The sequence below is a fragment of the Myotis daubentonii genome, chromosome 12 (genome assembly GCF_963259705.1).
Source record: "Myotis daubentonii chromosome 12, mMyoDau2.1, whole genome shotgun sequence".
Lineage (NCBI taxonomy): Eukaryota > Metazoa > Chordata > Mammalia > Chiroptera > Vespertilionidae > Myotis > Myotis daubentonii.
In genome coordinates, this window is record NC_081851.1 from 28633894 (window position 1) to 28651312 (window position 17419).

At 51.3% G+C, this 17419-nt stretch overlaps 1 non-coding gene across 1 annotated transcript; it reads left to right on the forward strand.

The window, feature by feature from the left end:
* The first annotated feature begins 16274 nt into the window (after window positions 1-16274).
* Window positions 16275-16476, forward strand: LOC132214048 (small nucleolar RNA SNORA74). Its single transcript, XR_009448147.1, has one exon. It is a non-coding gene; the product is annotated as a small nucleolar RNA SNORA74 (small nucleolar RNA).
* The last annotated feature ends 943 nt before the right edge of the window (window positions 16477-17419 follow it).

A 17419-nucleotide genomic window follows, 5' to 3' on the forward strand; every position in this document is an offset into this window, starting at 1 on the left:
AGGACTGCTTTCATTGGGTCCTATAGGTTTTGGATTGTTGTGTTTTCATTGTCGTTAGTTTCCAGGATGTTTTTAATTTCTTCTTTGATCTCATTGGTAACCCAATCAATATTTAATAACGTGCTATTCAGCTTCCAAGTGTTTGAGTATTTTGGGTTGTTTTTATTGTAGTTTATTTCTAATATTATGGCCTTGTGGTCTGAGAAGATGCTTGGTATGAGGACCTTCTTATTCTGAGACCACATGGTAATGGCCCAGAAACCTTCCTGAGTGCAACCTGGTTTCTCTTGTCCATCGACAACACTCTATAATCCACAACAACCCCTAGAAAGCACAGGAATCCTTGAAAGTGAAGAAACCTGAAACTGAAGTTTCATTAGTTTTAATGGGGAAAACCCCTGTGAGTGTGTTATATGGAAATGTGCTGATGTTGCAAAAGAGGAGGCCAGTGAGGACTGTATCAAACATGCACACAGTCCAACCTCATTAAAATCTTCTAAACCAACAACAAAGTTTTGTACAATCTGACCTTGACTAATTTGTGAGCTTCGTATCCCACTGCTCTCCCTGTCCTGTCCACTGTCAGTTACTCCTGTCACTTCTGTGTTCTTTCAAAATAGTAAGCACCCGCCTACCTCACAGGCTTTTGCTGGGAAAGGAAGGGAAGAATGGCATGATGGCAGGACAGCCTGGGTTTGCATACTGGCTTCACAATTGACTAGCTATGGACTGAGGGTATGTTTTATTATTTTCACAATTGACTAGCTATGAACTGAGGGTACGTTTTATTTTTTTTTTAATTTTTAAAATGTATTTATTAATTTTAGAGAGAGGGGAAGGGAGGAATGGAGAGAGAGAGAGAGAGAGAGAGAGAGAGAGAGAGAGAGAGAGAGAAACATAAGTTTCACCATTTATTTATGCATTGATTAGTTGATTCTTGTATGTACCCTGACTGGGTATTGAACCCATAACCTTAGCATACCTGGATGACACTCTAAAAAACAGAACTACCCGGCCAAGACCAAGGGTTAGTTCTTAACCTTCTATTTTTCAGTCCACTAATCTTTAAAACAGATAGCAGAAATATATTTGAGACTAGAACAGTACCTAGCATATAGTAAGCACTTAATAAATATTAGATGCTGCTGCTCTTACTATTATTATTATGTTACTTCATAACATATATTATTTTCAAGAAAGCCTTTTCTGACTATTTCGTTCCCCCATCTAGATGTAGGCCCCCTTCAGTTTTCATGGTGCCTTATACCTCTCCTTTATAGAATTTGCCATAATTTTCATTAGATCATTATCTGTAAAATAATTTATTTAATATCTGCCTTCCTGCTCACCTGTGTCCCACTAAATAATAAGCGCCATTAAAGGCACCCTTGTGTCTGGCACACTGCCTGATCTATAGAAAGGATTCAATAAATATTTTTTAAATGTGTAAACCCACAACAAAATGAAAAGACAACCCACTGAATGGAAGAATATAATCACAAATGATACATCTAATATTTAAAATTTATTCAGATATGAAACTCAACACAAATATACAAATACTCAAATTATAAAATGGAAAAATAAACCTGCATATACAGTTTTCCCAAAGAGGACATAGAAATGGTCCAGAGACATTGAAAAGATGCTCAACATCAGTAATCATCAGAAAATGTAAGTTAAGACCACAGTGAGACCTGTCCGGTGTGGCTGGGTTGGTTGGGAGTTGTCCCATGCACCAAGACGTCCCCAGTTTGATTCCCAGTTGGGGCATGTGCCCAGGTTGCTGCTCCATCCAAGGCATGCAGCATGCAGGAGGCCACCATTGGATGTTTGTCTTTCTCACTCTCCCTTCTTCTGTCTCTAAAATCAACAAAAACATATTTTAAAAAAAATTTTAAAAAGAAATAATAAGATATAACCTCATGCCTGTCAGATGATCAATTATCTAATAGAAAATTAGGTGTAGAAAAAATATCATTAGTGTGATAATGTTTATTTAAAAAAAAATAGAACAAATATTGTCCAGAATAATAAGATAATAAAAATATTCTTTTAAAATAAGATATGATGCACTTACATCTGGTATCACTGATTCTGTTTACTGTACTGGTGGCTTTAAGCAGCAGAAAAAAAAACTTGTTAATTAATTGTCCCTAGGGGTCCTCAAACTTTTTAAACAGGGGGCCAGTTCACTGTCCCTCAGACCGTTGGAGGGCCGGACTATAGTTTAAAAAAAAAACTATGAACAAATTCCTATGTACACAGCGGTGGCAAAAACACCCGGCGGGCCGGATATATGTTTTTGGCGGGCCGCATGTGGCCCGCGGGCCATAGTTTGAGGACCCCTACCGGATAGAGATTTAATTGTTTTCAAAGGAAAAACTAAGATAATCAAAAGAAAATTCATTAGAAGTAATAAGAAAATGTGGCAATGATATTTGGGTACATATGTATACAAACAAAATCAATCGCCGTTCTTACATAACCACATATAAGTGTTAGAACATATTTTTAATTGATATAATTTAAGAAGAAAATATAGTCATCAATGAATCTTTTAAAAGGTGTCCTGGGTTTTTTTTTTTTTAAAATAAAACAAAATAAATGGAGCAGTAAATGTACTTATATATGAGAAAACATTATTTGTATTAATGTAAATTTCTCATCTTAATTTAAAATATTCAAAATTTATTATTACTATTATTATTATTATTATTATTATTATTAGAGCCTACTAAGCTTATTCTAAACTAGAGTCCCAATGCACGAAATTCATGCAAGCGTGGCCTTCCTTCTCCTGGCTGTGAGCATCGGTTTCCTGGTGGCACCCGGGACCCAGGCTTCCCTCGCAGCCCCGGCTTTGTCCAGAGGTTGTATGGAAGGATGTCCAGTCTAATTAGCATATTACGCTTTTATTATTATAGATGTTGTACTGGGCTGCATATCGGGGTGCACTGTACTGTCTGTTTCTGGAACAGACAGGAAGGTACTGACATCAGGTCAGGCCTTGAGTCATGGTCTCATGGTCCCTCCTCAATATATTGTGCTCTCTGTTCCCGGAAAACATAGATAGGAAGGTGATAATGCTATACTGTGTCGGGAACAAATTGTGTAAACAAGGCTTTGTAACTTGTAGTTTTTGCAAATAAATAGGCTGTAACGCTTGCAGTCATGGCTGCAGTTCAGCCTTTGCTTTGGCGGAGTGCTGGGACTGCAGAGAGCTGGCCAGCTTAATAAAGGTTCCTAAATTTAAATTCTGAGTCAGTGGTCTATCTTGCTGAGCCAACCCATAACATTTGGAGGCCACAGAGAGATAGCCGGCAGGGTGGAGAGGGACCCCTTATTTAGGGCAGGAGGCTCTCCCCCAGCAAGGGTGAGAGGGACCCCCTATTTAAGGCAGGAGGCTCTCCCCCACTTGTCGCCGGACACTCAGCGAGATACCCCACACCTGTGGAGAACGACTACCAAGGAGGCCTCCACTCCACCCAAAACTTTCAATTCGGAAACCGAGCCACCTGGACTCTCGAGAGAGGTAAGGACCGGTCGTTAAACAGGAATTGGGACGTCCCACGGAAGGACCTATACGGAGGGCTGGACCCAGCGGTACTCCTGGTCCTGACGGGCGGCCACGATGGTGGCCGGGGTCCCTGGTTAGTGTGGCTGTAGGCTGCACTGGGTTTGTCTGTCTGGTATTTGTTTGTCTTGGTGTTTATTGTAAAAAAGTTGTCTGCTTCTGTGTACACCCTGCTACAATGTTTTTTTAAAAATTTTCAGGACTTCAAGGAGAAAGCTGCAGGTTCCGGGCAACCTTAGGTTGCATTTGGCTGATTTATTTTGTCTTTGTTCTTTGTTGTCTTTGTCTTTGTCAAATGGGATAGGGTCAGTCATCTTCGTCGACCCCCTATCAGTCAGGCCCACTCCGAGTGAGTGGAAGGGGAGCTTAATCACCTCCCGGGAAGCCATAGAGCTCCCTTAGACAATTAGTCAGGAATTGGTTGGATTGTTTAAACTCTGAATAAGCATTTGGTAGAAGTCAAAAACTCAGACTGTCTGGTGTATGAATGTAAGTATGAGAGTCTGTGTGAAGTGAAAGAAACTGAAGTTCTGGGGTAGATTTAAGAGTTATAATGTTAATGCTTTTTGATTTACAGCGATTCTGTGAACGGGAGTGGCCCACTTTCCAGGAGGGGTGGCCGGATGCAGGGTCTTTTGATCTGACCACTGCCTACCGGGTCCATTATGTCATATACGGCCGCCCAGGGCATCCTAATCAAATTCCTTATATTCAGGTTTGGGGTTTGGGTTGACATATTGTCCAAGAAACCCCGGTGGATGACGGCTGGCCTCCCGAGGGGAAAATTGGGACAGGGACAGACAGTCCTCTTGGCTTCGGCCCAGAAGGACAAAACTCCCCCTGTTCTCCAGGGTCCAAGTGAGGAGGCACTCCCCAGGGTCAGGCCTCCCCATATGCTCCCCCACCCGCCGGCCTGACGGTGGCTAAAGACCCTGGCACGGAACCTCTGCCACCTCCACAGCCGGTTTCTTTTCCTCTGAAAACACCAGTCCTGGACCTGGCTTCGTTCTCCCCTCCTCACACTAGGCAAGGGATAGTGTATGGAGAGAGAGAAGGAGAGGGGGAGAACCTGCAGGACCCAGCAGCATCCGCCAGTCCTGCAGTTTCTATGCTGCCACTACGGCAGGCAGGCCCTTTAGATTTGGGTCCAGACTGGCAACCTTTCATGGCCTATGTCCCCTTTTCTACCAGTGACCTGTACAATCGGAAGAACCAGAATCCTTGATTCTCCCAGAACCCACTCTTTTAGAGTCTGTGTTTTTTTTTACCCATCAACCTACCTGGGATAATTGCCAACAGTTGATGCAAACTCTTTTCACTTCAGAGGAGAGAGAGTCAAGGCGGAAGGGAGGAGATTTGTGCTGGGTCCGGATGGGCAGCCTACGTCTGACCAAGACAGATTAGAGGCTGTGTTTCCCTCCAGGCGACCTAACTGGGATCCCAATAGTGAGAGGGGAAAGGAGGCTCTCTATCAGTATCACCAGACTCTATTGGGGGCATCCAAGCTGTTGCTCAGAGACCCACAAACCTCTCTAAGGTGACAGAGACGGTCCTGACCCTAAAGCCCCGGAAAGTCGAAGGGCTGTCATTGTAGCATTTGTTTCCCACTCGGCCCCAGATATTAGAAAAAATTGCAGACGTTAGAAGGTTTTGAGGGGAAATCAATCTCTGAGTTGGTTGAGGTGGCCCAGAAGGTTTTTAACAATCGGGAGGACCCGACAGCAGGTTTAAACACCCGGATGGCCAAGGTCCTCCTGGCCCTAAATGAGGAAAAAGGCCCAAGGGGCCGGAGTGACAATAAGAATGAAGGAAAGCCTCGTGGGAGAAAAGGAGTCCAACCCAGGCTTGGAAAAAATCAGTGTGCACTTTGCAAAAAGAAAGGAGAGGCTTATAAGAGACTGAAAGAAGCCCTGATAAGCGCCCCAGCACTCGCCCTGCCAGACCTAACCAAACCCTTTCAGCTATATGTAGCTGAAAACAAAGGGGTGGCGAAAGGGGTCCTCACACAACCCCTAGGACCATGGAAACGCCCCGTAGCTTATCTCTCTAAGAGACTTGACCCGGTGGCCTCAGGATGGCCCAACTGCTTGAGAGCCATTGCAGCCACCGCCCTCCTGGTAAAGGAAGCCTCAAAGCTCACCTTTGCCCAAAATCTCCAAGTAGTTGCTCCGCATGCAGTTGAGACCTTATTAAGGAGCCCCCCCCGGAGAGGTGGATGTCCAACGCCCGCATTACCCAGTACCAGGTGTTACTGCTAGACCCACCGCGAGTTAGCCTCCTGAAAACAGCTGCCTTGAACCCGGCCACACTCCTCCCTGACGAGGAGGCAGAGCCCCCTTTGCATGACTGCGAGGAGACATTGACTGCCCTCACTTCCTCCGAGAGGACCTTGTGGACCAGCCCCTGCAGAATCCAGATGAGACCCTCTACACGGACGGGAGCAGCTTCATACAGGAAGGTACCCGGTATGCGGGGGCGGCAGTGGTGACACAAAAGGAGGTTCTCTGGGCACAGGCCTTAGGACGAGGCACCTCAGACCAAAAGGCAGAACTTACAGCACTCACTCAGGCCCTCCGGTGGGGAAAAGGAAAAAGAGTGAACATTTTCACAGACAGTCGGTATGCTTTCGCCACTGTACACGTGCATGGGGCCCTATATCAGGAAAGAGGCCTCCTGACCTCAGGAGGAAAGGACATTAAAAATGCTTCTGAGATACTTAACCTCCTGGCAGCCATATGGGGGCCAAAAGAAGTGGCAGTAATTCATTGCCAAGGGCACCAGAGGGTGATAGTCCCGAAGCACAGGGAAATCTACTTGCAGACCAAACCGCCAAGGACGTGGCTAAAAGACCAGTAAGACCCCGAGAAGTTCTCGTAACCCTGCCAGCGCGAAGGCTCCCAGAGAAGCCTACTTATGTGACGGGGGAGCAGAGGCTAGCTGTGAAACTAGGGGCCCAGGAAGGAGAGGCTGGATGGCTGATCCTGCCAGACGGGAGGCCTATAGTGCCAGAAGCCTTGGGGCGGACCATCGCTTCCCAGACCCACCAGAGCACCCACCTGGGGGGAACGAAGCTATCAGAACTACTGGGCAGAGAATTTTACATCCCAGGGCTCCAGAAAAATATCCCAAGATGTGGCTAGGAGGTGCCAAGTGTGTGCCCGGGTAAACCAAGGGCCCCCTGTTGTGGCTGTGCCGGGACAGCGATTCTGAGGTCAGAACCCTGGAGAACACTGGGAAGTGGACTTCACCGAGATACCAGGAGGACAAGGAGGGTATAAGTACCTGCTGGTTTTCATTGATACCTTCTCTGGCTGGCCTGAGGCATACCCAACCAAGGCAGAGACAGCACAGGTAGTAGTTAGGAAACTCCTCACTGAAATTGTCCCCTGGTTTGGCCTGCCACTATACACGGGGTCCGATAATGGCCCAGCGTTCATGGCCAAAGTTACACAATCCATAGTTAAGGCCCTGAGGGTTACCTGGAAATTGCATTGTGTCTATAGACCACAGAGTTCTGGACAGGTAGAGAGGATGAATCGGACCTTAAAGGAAACATTAACCAAGTTAAAATTAGAGACTGGTGAAAACTGGGTAAGTCTCCTTCCTTTTTGCTCTCCTCAGAGCTAGGTGCATTCCATACATAAAGGGACTCACCCCTTTTGAAATTATGTTTGGCAGGCCACCACCTCTTCTTCCCCACCGAAGGGAGGAGAGCTTGCCCGACTGTCTACCCGAAATTTGCTTAAGTCCTTACAGGCTTTGCAGAGCAGCGCCTCGTCGGCACGAAGGGTGGTGAGAGCCGTACGGGAGGAGGACGTGCTGAGATCCAGTCCAACACAGCCTGCCTTCTCTCCAGGAGATCTCGTTTGTGTGAAGCGTCACGACCCTGGCAGCCTGGAACCTAGATGGGAGGGACCCTACCAGGTGGTGCAGAGCACTCCAACCACCATCAAAGTCGCAGGAAAGAGGCACTGGATCCATCGTACGCAGGTTAAGAAAACGAAAGACAGCGTCGAGGGATCACGGGTCCAGAAGACCTGAGACCCGTTGAAGGTCAGACTCACTCGGTGTTCTTCCTAACTCTCCTCATCTGCCTGCAGCCGGGACTGGGAAACCCCCATTTGGCCAGAAATTACTCTTGGGAGGTCACACGTACTATTGATGGGACTGTTATAGGCTCTGTTGTTGGAATAGGGGTGCCTGTCATCCCGACAGATCTCTGTAAACTGTTTGGAGAAAACTGGGGAAATTCCCTTAGCAAAATTGCATCGACTGGGTATGGCTCCGGGGGCCATCCCCGGGTCACCAAAGCCAGGGGTTACGGGTGCGGAGACCTAGTCCTAGAGCAAGAATTGTGGCACACTCGACATTATGTCTGCCCCAGGGAAGGGGGTAGTAACTGTGGAGGAGAGGGTGACTTCTATTGTGCCTCTTGGGGTTGTGAGACCCTAGCCCCATGGAAAAATCCTCCCACCGACAAGCTCCTCCGTCCGAACAGAGAGGTTCGACCTGGGGCCCCGAAGAAGAACTGCACGATCGGAAATTGTAACCCCGTCCTCCTCATGCCTCTCGCCTGGCGGACTGACCAATGGGAAGGGGGAAAGACGTGGGGACTAAGACTCTATGTAAGCGGCCGAGACCCTGGCCAGCTCTTCACCATTCAAAGCCGGACTCTTCCCCGGTGGTTCAACCCGATTGGCCCCTTGCGTCCCCTAGACAAGCCAGAGAGGCCGAGCAGCCACAGCACCCAGCCCCAGCTAAACCTCCTGGTTCCCCTGGGCACAAAGCTCTGGGAGCCCCAGCCCTACTCCACCTGCAGCCGCGACCTCGCCAGCCCTTGGAGACCTACAACAGCTTTTGGATACAGGCTGTAAAGTTAATGGTTTTATACACCCAATACTCCAGAATCTTAGAGGAGGACGCTGAATCAAAGATTTGATTCCCAATAAGACCAGTAGGGAATGAACTGGGCTGCATATCGGGGCGCGCTGTACTGTCTGTTCCTGGAACAGACAGACAGGAAGGTACTGACATCAGGTCAGGCCTTGAGCTATGGTCTCATGGTCCCTCCTCAATATACTGTGCTCTCTGTTTCCAGAAAACATAGATAGGAAGGTAATAATGCTATACTGTGTCGGGAACAAATTGTGTAAACAAGGCTTTGTAACTTTGTAGTTTTTGCAAATAAATAGGCTGTAACGCTTGCAGTCATTGCTGCAGTTCAGCCTTTGCTTTGGCGGAGTGCTGGGACTGCAGACAGCTGGCCAGCTTAATAAATTTAAATTCTGAGTCAGTGGTCTATCTCGCTGAGCCAACCCATAACAATGTTATATGGACAACGAAGAGGCAAGACTGCTTTGAGAGGAAATACTGCAGCTAGAATAATTAATAAAGCAAGGTATTGGTGTAATGACAAAGAATTTTAGCAGTACAAAGGCACACAGTGAATCTCAGGCATGCTTACATATTGATACACACTAGGTGTATAGTACAAGACTCTAAAATAAAGAGTAAGATGTAAGAAAATGGTGCTGTGGACAGTTGTTTCTCTATGACAAACTGAATCTCTAACTTGAAACACTTGAGAAAAATCAATCTATTAGGATTAAATTCCTAAATCAAAAACTAAGCTTTGTAATAAAAGGCAATAAATGTGTATAAGCATTTATCTTTATGACTTTCTGTACATTCTGTAGAGGGTCTGGGGTTTGTTGGTGCTGAATAAATGTTCAGTCAGTGATTTAAAAAAACAGCCACACAAGAACCCCTGGTTACATTGGCCCACCTGGCTGATCTGAAGTGGTTTTCAGGTTACCTCTATGACCTGTCTCACCATTGTGACCTGTCAGCTCTGTGACCTGTTGCCAGCTTATACCCCACACGCCTGGGTTGAGACGCCTTCAGTGTGAGGCCCCGAGAGACTCAGGGAAGGGCTCCCCAAGATCTTGTCATATTTAACTCAGACTTGGCTGTTGAGACAGAGCTCGCCACAAGGAGAACTCAGGAAGCCACCACCAAAGGGACAGCAAGTACCTCCAGGGCAGGGAGAGCCAGGCTGGTGCAGGAGAGGGCAGGCAGGAGAGGGCGGGTAGGAGAGGGCGGGCAGGAGAGGGCTGGCAGGAGAGGGCGGGCAGGAGAGGGCGGGCAGGAGAGGGCAGGCAGGAGAGGGCTGGCAGGAGAGGGCGGGCAGGAGAGGGCGGGCAGGAGAGGGCGGGAGGGCAGATAAAGGGTGGGTTGGAAATGCTGCCACAGCAGGAAGGCTTTTAGGCACCAGAATAGGGGGATCTGATTTATATTTTTTAAAGATCACTCGGTGATTTGACATTTGAAATGATATTTGACATGTGTCCTGAGAGCCAGGCAGGATTTGGGCAGATGAAGACGGTGAGATGTGCTTCAGGTGCAGACAGTGGACACGGCCTGGAGGCAGGACAGATGAACACTGGGGACCAGAGCACATTCCTCTCAGAGCCTGTGAGTGATGGGACAGGGCAGGGAAACAGAAGACCCTGCATGGAGGGGACAGGGCAGAGGGAGAGGGTACCTTCCATGGAGGGCAGAGTAGGGGAGACAGGGAAGCCTCCATGGAGAGGGCAGGGCAGGGAGGACAGGGGACCCTCCATGGAGGGGACAGGAAGGGAGGAGAGGGGACCCTCCATGGAGGGGACAGGCAGGGAGGAGAGGGGACCCTCCATGGAGGGGACAGGCAGGGAGGAGAGGGGACCCTCCATGGAGGGGACAGGCAGGGAGGAGAGGGGACCCTCCATGGAGGGGACAGGCAGGGAGGAGAGGGGACCCTCCATGGAAGGGACAGGCAGGGAGGAGAGGGGACCCTCCATGGAGGGGACAGGCAGGGAGGAGAGGGGACCCTCCATGGAGGGGACAGGCAGGGAGGAGAGGGGACCCTCCATGGAGGGGACAGGCAGGGAGGAGAGGGGACCCTCCATGGAGGGGACAGGCAGGGAGGAGAGGGGACCCTCCATGGAGGGGACAGGCAGGGAGGAGAGGGGACCCTCCATGGAGGGGACAGGCAGGGAGGAGAGGGGATCCTCCATGGAGGGGACAGGCAGGGAGGAGAGAGGACCCTCCATGGAGGGGACAGGCAGGGAAGAGTGGGGACCCTCCATGGAGGGGACAGGCAGGGAGGAGTGGGGACCCTCCATGGAGGGGACAGGCAGGGAGGAGAGGGGACCCTCCATGGAGGGGACAGGCAGGGAGGAGAGGGGACACTGCATGGAGGGGACAGGCAGGGAGGAGAGGGGACCCTCCATGGAGGAGAGAGGGAAGGGAGGAGAGGGGATCCTCCATGGAGAGGAGGGGTTAGGGAGGAGAGGAGACCCTCAAAGGAAAGGAGAGGGGAGGGTAGAGAGGCAATCCTCCATGGAGGGGGCACGGTAGGGAGGCAGGGAAACCTCCATGGAGGAGAGAGGAAAGGGAGGAGAGGGGATCCTCCATGGAGAGAAGGGTGCAGGGAGGAGAGGAGACCCTCCTGCAGGTGGCAGGGCAGGGATCAGGTATAGGGAACCCTCCATGGAGGGGACAGTTAGGGAGAGGGGGGACCCTTCATCAAGGGGCAGGGCAGGGAGGAGAGGCTACTCTCCATGGAGGGGGGAGGGAAGAGAGGGGACCCTCCATGTAGGGGAGAGGGCAAGGAGGAGAGTGGACACTCCATGGTGGGGGAGGGCAGGGAGGAGAGAAGACCCTTCATGGAGGGGGAAGGGCAGAGGGATATGGAATCCTCCATGGAGGGAACTGCTTAGGGAGAGGGGACCCTTCATGGAGGGGGAAGGACAGGGATGAGAGGGAACCCTCCAAGGCGGGGGAAGGGAGGATAGATAACCCACCATGGAGGGGGTAGGGCAGGGAGGGGTGGGAACCCTCCATGAAGGGGAGAGGGCAGGCAGAAGAGGGGACCCTCCATGGAGGGGATGGATCAGGGAGGACTCAGGACCCTCCATGGAGGGGGTAGGGCAGGGAGGGGAGGGCCCTCCATGAAGGGGAGAGGGCAGGGAGAAGAGGGGACCATTCATGGAGGGGGAAGGGAAGAGAGGGACCCTCAATGCAGTGGGCATGGCAGGGCAGGGGGATGGGGAATCCTCCATGGAGGGGACAGGTTAGGGATACAGAGACCCTCCATGGAGGGGCAGGGCAGGGCAGGGAGGAGAGGGGACCCACCATGGAGGGGGCAGGGCAGGAAGGAGAGGGGACCCTTCATGGAAGGGGAAGTGCTGGGTGATAGGGAACCCTCCGTGGAAGGGACAGGGAAGGGGAAAAAATGGACCTCCCATCAAGATGAGTGGGCAGGGGTACAAGGAAACCCCCCTTTGAGGTGCAGAGTATGATGGAGGGGAAACCTCCATGGAATGGTGTCAAAGGACTCTCCATGGAGGCATCACGGAGGCGTGACAGGGCATATTCCATGGAGGGCAGTCAGTAGGGGGATTGAGAACTATCCCCCCACCTTGACTGGATAAACCAGGGGAGATAAGGGAATCTCCATGGTGTTGTATGGGAAGGCATACAATGAACCCCCCTTTGAGTTGACAGTACAGGAAGGAGGGTCACCTCCATGTAGAGAGACAGGGGACCCACCAGGGAGGAGAAAGGGAGGAGGGAAAGGGACACTCCAGAGAGAAGAATAGGCAGCATTCAAGGAACTGCCTCTCTTTGAGGCGACAGGGCGGGCAGAGGATGGGGGAGAGGACTCTCTATTGAGGGGAATGGGCAATGGGGATAGGAAACCCCTCCTTAAGGGGAAGGACAAGTGGGAGGAGGCACCTTCCATGGAGTGAGGACAGGGGTCCCTCCACAGAGGGACAGGGCAGGCAGGGGTGGGGCGTGAAGGGGGCTTTCCATGGAGGGCATTAGGTAGGGAGACAGGGAACCATCCCTTTGAGATGTTCCTTGTACCCCGGCCATTCCCCTTTCTGTAGGTTCCTCTTTTTCCCCTCCCAGTTCCCTTCATGGAGGATCACCTGTCTCCACCCCATGGAAAGTGCCCACTTCCCTCTTCCCTGTAACTCAAAGGGGGATGCTCCCTATTCCCCTGCATATTCCCCTCCATGGAGGGTCCTCTCCCTCCCTTTCTTCCCTGACCCTCTGTGGAGTGTCCCCTGTCCTTATTTTATGGAGTGTGCACCCTCCCTTCTGCCTTGTGCCCTAAAGGGGGGTTCCTTGCCTTCCAGCCCACACAATGCCATGGAGATTCCTGTGTCTCCCCTGGCCTATCCAGTCAAGGGGGCTGTTCCCAATCTCCCTGCTGATTCCCCTCGATGAAGGGACTCCTGTCTCCACTCCATGTCCCCTTTATGGAAGGTCCCCTGTCGTCGGTCCATGGAGGGTGCCCCCACCTTCCTGTCCTGCCCCTCAAAGGGGCATCTCCAGGTACAGGGCAGGTGCAAGAGGACACCCTCCATAGAGGAAAATGGGCAGGGGGAGAGGGAACACTCCCTGGAGGGGCAGGGTAGAGGGCGAGGGCCACCCTCCTTTGAGAGGAATCAGTAGGGAAGGTAGGGAACTCTCCACAGAGGTGAATGGACAGGCATACAAATGAATCCCCCTTTGAGGGGACAGGGAAGGAGGGAGGGGGCAGCTTCCATGAGCTGGAGACAGAGGACCCTCCATGGAGGGAAAGGGGAGGAGGAAAGGAGGTCCTCCAGGGAGAGGAATGGGCAGTGGAACAAGGAGCCCTTCCCTTTGAGGGGACATGTAGGGGCAGGGGGCACCCTCCAGGAAGTGAGGAGAGGGGACGCTCCACAGAGTGACAGGGCAGGTGGGGAAGAGGACTCTCCATGGAGGGGGTCAAGGAACCCTCCTTTGAGGGGAAAGGGCAGAGTGGAGATGACACCCTCCTTGGAGGGAGCAAGGCATTAGAGACAGGGGACCCTTCATGGAGGTGAATGGACAGGGTACAAGGAACCGCACTTTGAAGGGACAGGGCATGGTGTTGGGAGCATGCTCCATGGAGTGGGGACAGGTTCCTTCCATGGGGGAGAATGGGATGGGGGATAGGTAATCCCACTTTTGGGGCTGGGCTGGGGGAGGGTCAGGGCAAGGAAGAAAGGGTACTCTTTCCAGAGAGGGGAATGGGCAGGGGTACAAAGATCCCCTCAAAGAGGAAATTCCCTATCCTCCTGCTTATACTCCATGCTCCTTCAAAGGTGGGGGGTTCCTTGTACCCCTGCTCATTCACAACCATGGAATGTCCTCTGTCACCCTCCTTGTCCCTTTCATGGAGGGTCTCCTTTCCCCTGGGCCCTGTGCTTTCAAGGCGGGTCCCCCTGTCCTCATTCCATGTAGGGTACCACCTTCACCCCACATCCTGCCCATCAAAAGGGAGGTTCCTTGTACCCCTGCCCATTCATCTCAATGGAGAGGAAAGGGAAGGGTTGAGAGAATACCCTCCATGGAGGGAAGGGCAGAGGTGGAGGGGTACCCTCCATGGAGTGAGGACAGGGCAGAGAGGGGAAGGCACCCTCCTTGGAGAAAGAAGGGCAAGAAAAATAATGTCCTGAACCCTCCATAGAGGGTGCCCTCCCCTCTGCCTGTGGAGGAAAATGAGAAGGGAGATAGGGCACCCCACCTTTTGAGGGGTCAGGAAAGGGTGAACAAGGGATTCTTCATGGAGGGAGCAGTGCAGGGAGCACAGGAACCCTCCATGCAGGGAACAGAGCAGAGGAAACAGGGGACCATCCATGGCGGAGAACGGGCAGGAGATAAAGAACCCCCATTTGAAGGGGCAGAGAAGGGGGAGCAGGGGGACCAGGACAGGGGTTTCCTGTGCCCCTGCACTTTCCCCTCCATGGATGGCTCCCTGTCCTCCATGTCTTGCTCCTGCCATGGACAGTCCATTTCACCCTTTCCTTGCCCCTCAAAGGGGGGACCCCTATCCCTCTGCCATGTCCCTCCACAGAAGGTCTGCTCTCCCCACTCCATGGAGGGGTCCCTCTCTCTCGGCTCTGTCCCAATAGGGCAGTGTGGATAAGGGACTCTCCATTGAAGCAACAGCGCAGGGAAAAGAAGACCCTTCGTGGCTGTGTCTGGGCAGGGAGGACAGCGGACCCTGCTTGGTAAGGACAGGGGCCATCCATGGATGGGAAAGGGCAGGAGGGCCAGGACAAAAGGGACAGGAGGTGGGGACACTGACCCCTCCATGGATGGTCCCCTGTCCTTACCAAGAAGGGTCCACTCTCCCCCATGCCCTGTCACAGCCACGAAGGGTCTTCCTTTTTTTTTTTTTAAGGGGAGAAGGATGATTTTTTATTTCTATTTTTTTAAATATATTTTATTGGTTTTTTTCCAGAGAGGAAGGGAGAGGGATAGAGAGTTAGAAAAATCAATGAGAGAGAAACATTGATCAGCTGCCTCCTGCACACTCCCTACTGGGGACGTACCCTCAACAAAGGTACATGCCCTTGACTGGAATGGAACCTGGGACCCTTGAGTCTACAGGCTGACGCTCTAGCCACTGAGCCAAACCGGTTAGGGCAGAGGTCTTTCTTTTCCCTGTCTTGTTGCTTCAATGGAAAGTCTCCTTTCCACACTTTTGCATCCCTGCTCCTTCCCAAGGTCTCCTGTCCCCACTGCCCATCCCCTCTCATGGTGCCCTGTCCTCCAGGCCTCCCTTCCCATGGAGGGGCCCCTGTATCCCCTGCTCTGACCACTCTGTGGTTGGTCCCCTTTCCCCTCTGCCTTTTCCCTCCGTGCAGGGTCTTCTGTTTCCCTGTCCTGACCCCTCACTCACAGGCATCTGAGGGGCATATGCTCTGGTCTGTCCAGTGTTCATCTCTCCTGCCTCCAGGCTGTGGCCACTGTCTGTACCTGAAGCGTATTCTCACCCTCTTCATCTGTCTAAATCCTACCTGAGCCCTCAGGACACATCTCAAATATCATTTCAAATGTCAAATCACAAGCAGGGGAAGGGGGGTGGGGGGTGGGGGGTGGGGAGTAGGGGGTGGGGGGTGGGGGGTGGGGGGTGGGGGGTGCGGGGTGAAGGGTGGTAGGTATGGGTTGGGGGGTTGGGAGTGGGGGTTGGGGCTGGTGGGTGCTGGGTGGGGGCTGGGTGGTGTGGGATGTGGGATGTGGGGTGGCGGGTGGGGGCTGGGGTGTGGTGTGTAGGTAGTAGGAGGGGCTGGTGACTGTGGAGTGGCAGTGGGTGCTGGTGGTATGGGGTGTGGGGTGGCAGGTGGGGGTGGCGTGTTTGGATTAATGGATAGGGTTGGCGGATAAAGGGTGGGAGGAGGAAAAGGAGGGAATAGGGGCAATTAATGGTGATAGAAGGAGACTTGACTTGAAGGCAGTGGGCACACAATGCGATATACAAACGATGCATTATAGAATGGCACACCTGACCTATGCAATTTTATTAATGAATGTATCCCAAATAAGTTTGATTAAAAATAAATAAAAGGTGGGTCTATTGACGGTGATTAGGTTATGAGGGTGGAGCCCGCATAAATAGGATTAATATCCTTTTAAAAGATCCCCCAATGCTAGACTTATCAGCGGTTCACTCTATATGTTATATTTATGTCAAACCACTATTATATACACTGGAAACTAATATTGAATGTCATCTCTAATTGAAAAAAACTAAATTAGTAAAATAATTTTTAATAAAAATAAAAATGCAAATCAGAGTGATCTTTAAAAAATATAAATCAGATCAGTACACTCGGTGCCTAAAAGCCTTAAGCGCTCCAGCAGGGGTCAGCTCTCCAGACAGCATCATGCCTGTGAGGGTGTGACACTGCTGGGAGAGGAATGCCCTGTCTTCTTCCTCCAGTTGCCCCCTTCACTGCTCTGGTGACGTGTGGCACTGGTGCAGGCAGAACTGTGCTTCCATGAGCGTGAGCTAAGCATCACTTTGGTTGCTTTGCTCTAATGAAGGAGCAGACAAAGAAAAAAACATTTTAAAAAATCTTAATGGTTCTAATAGCATTTCAACCCACCCAAGGGACCTGTAACTGCCCTTTTCTGCCCCCCAGCCAGCCTGGCTCACTCAGTCTTGAGGAAAGAAGGCAGGGTTGGTGCTGCTCAGGCTGCCAGTGAACATGCATTTGGTCAGACATCTGAAGAGAACTGCAGTTATCTTAGGATGGAAATGGACGGTCATATCTGCTGGGATCAGGCACACAGGAGGGGACTAAACTGTGTGGGAAATATTGACCGGGTCAGAGCTGCGTGACCCCGCCATGCTCTCACTCTCCAGCTGCAACCAGGGGTCCATGAATAGTCCACAGCAGGAAGCAGCTCCATGGCTTCTGACAACGCACTGACCCTCTGCAAAGTCCTTTGCTCACATGGCTGATGTCAGAATATACATCCCTGCCAACCTAAGTCTTGCCATGAGGACTGTTTGGACCTTTTAATTCTACTTTTACAAGAAAGCCAGGTCTGAGTCTCTTCCACACTGCTCATAGATGTGTGAGGACCCAGTAGGTGGCTGCTAGACCTGGTATTCCATGGGGCATTTGCTGAGTGGCCTCAGTCCCTGCACAGTCACCAAGTTTAAACCTGTATCAATCTGATGACCAATGCTCGTCCCTTCCTGAGGACTCACTGAGAAACCACCTCATGCAACTTGAGTCCCTCCAGAGGCTCTTTGAGTGACTGAGACTAACAGGCACCCACATGTGGAGGTCGGCAGAGGCAGAACACAGGGCGCCTTGGGACTTTTGCTGACCTTCCCTCATCCAGTGCAGGTAAAAGGCAGTCTTGGTGCACTGCTTGGACCTTCCTGCTCTCACTCTGATCCAGCAGAGGCAGCCACACCCTGTGAATTCTTTTCAGCTCCAAATAGAGTGTCCAAGGCCAGTCACAGGAAGCATCTGACATTGGCCA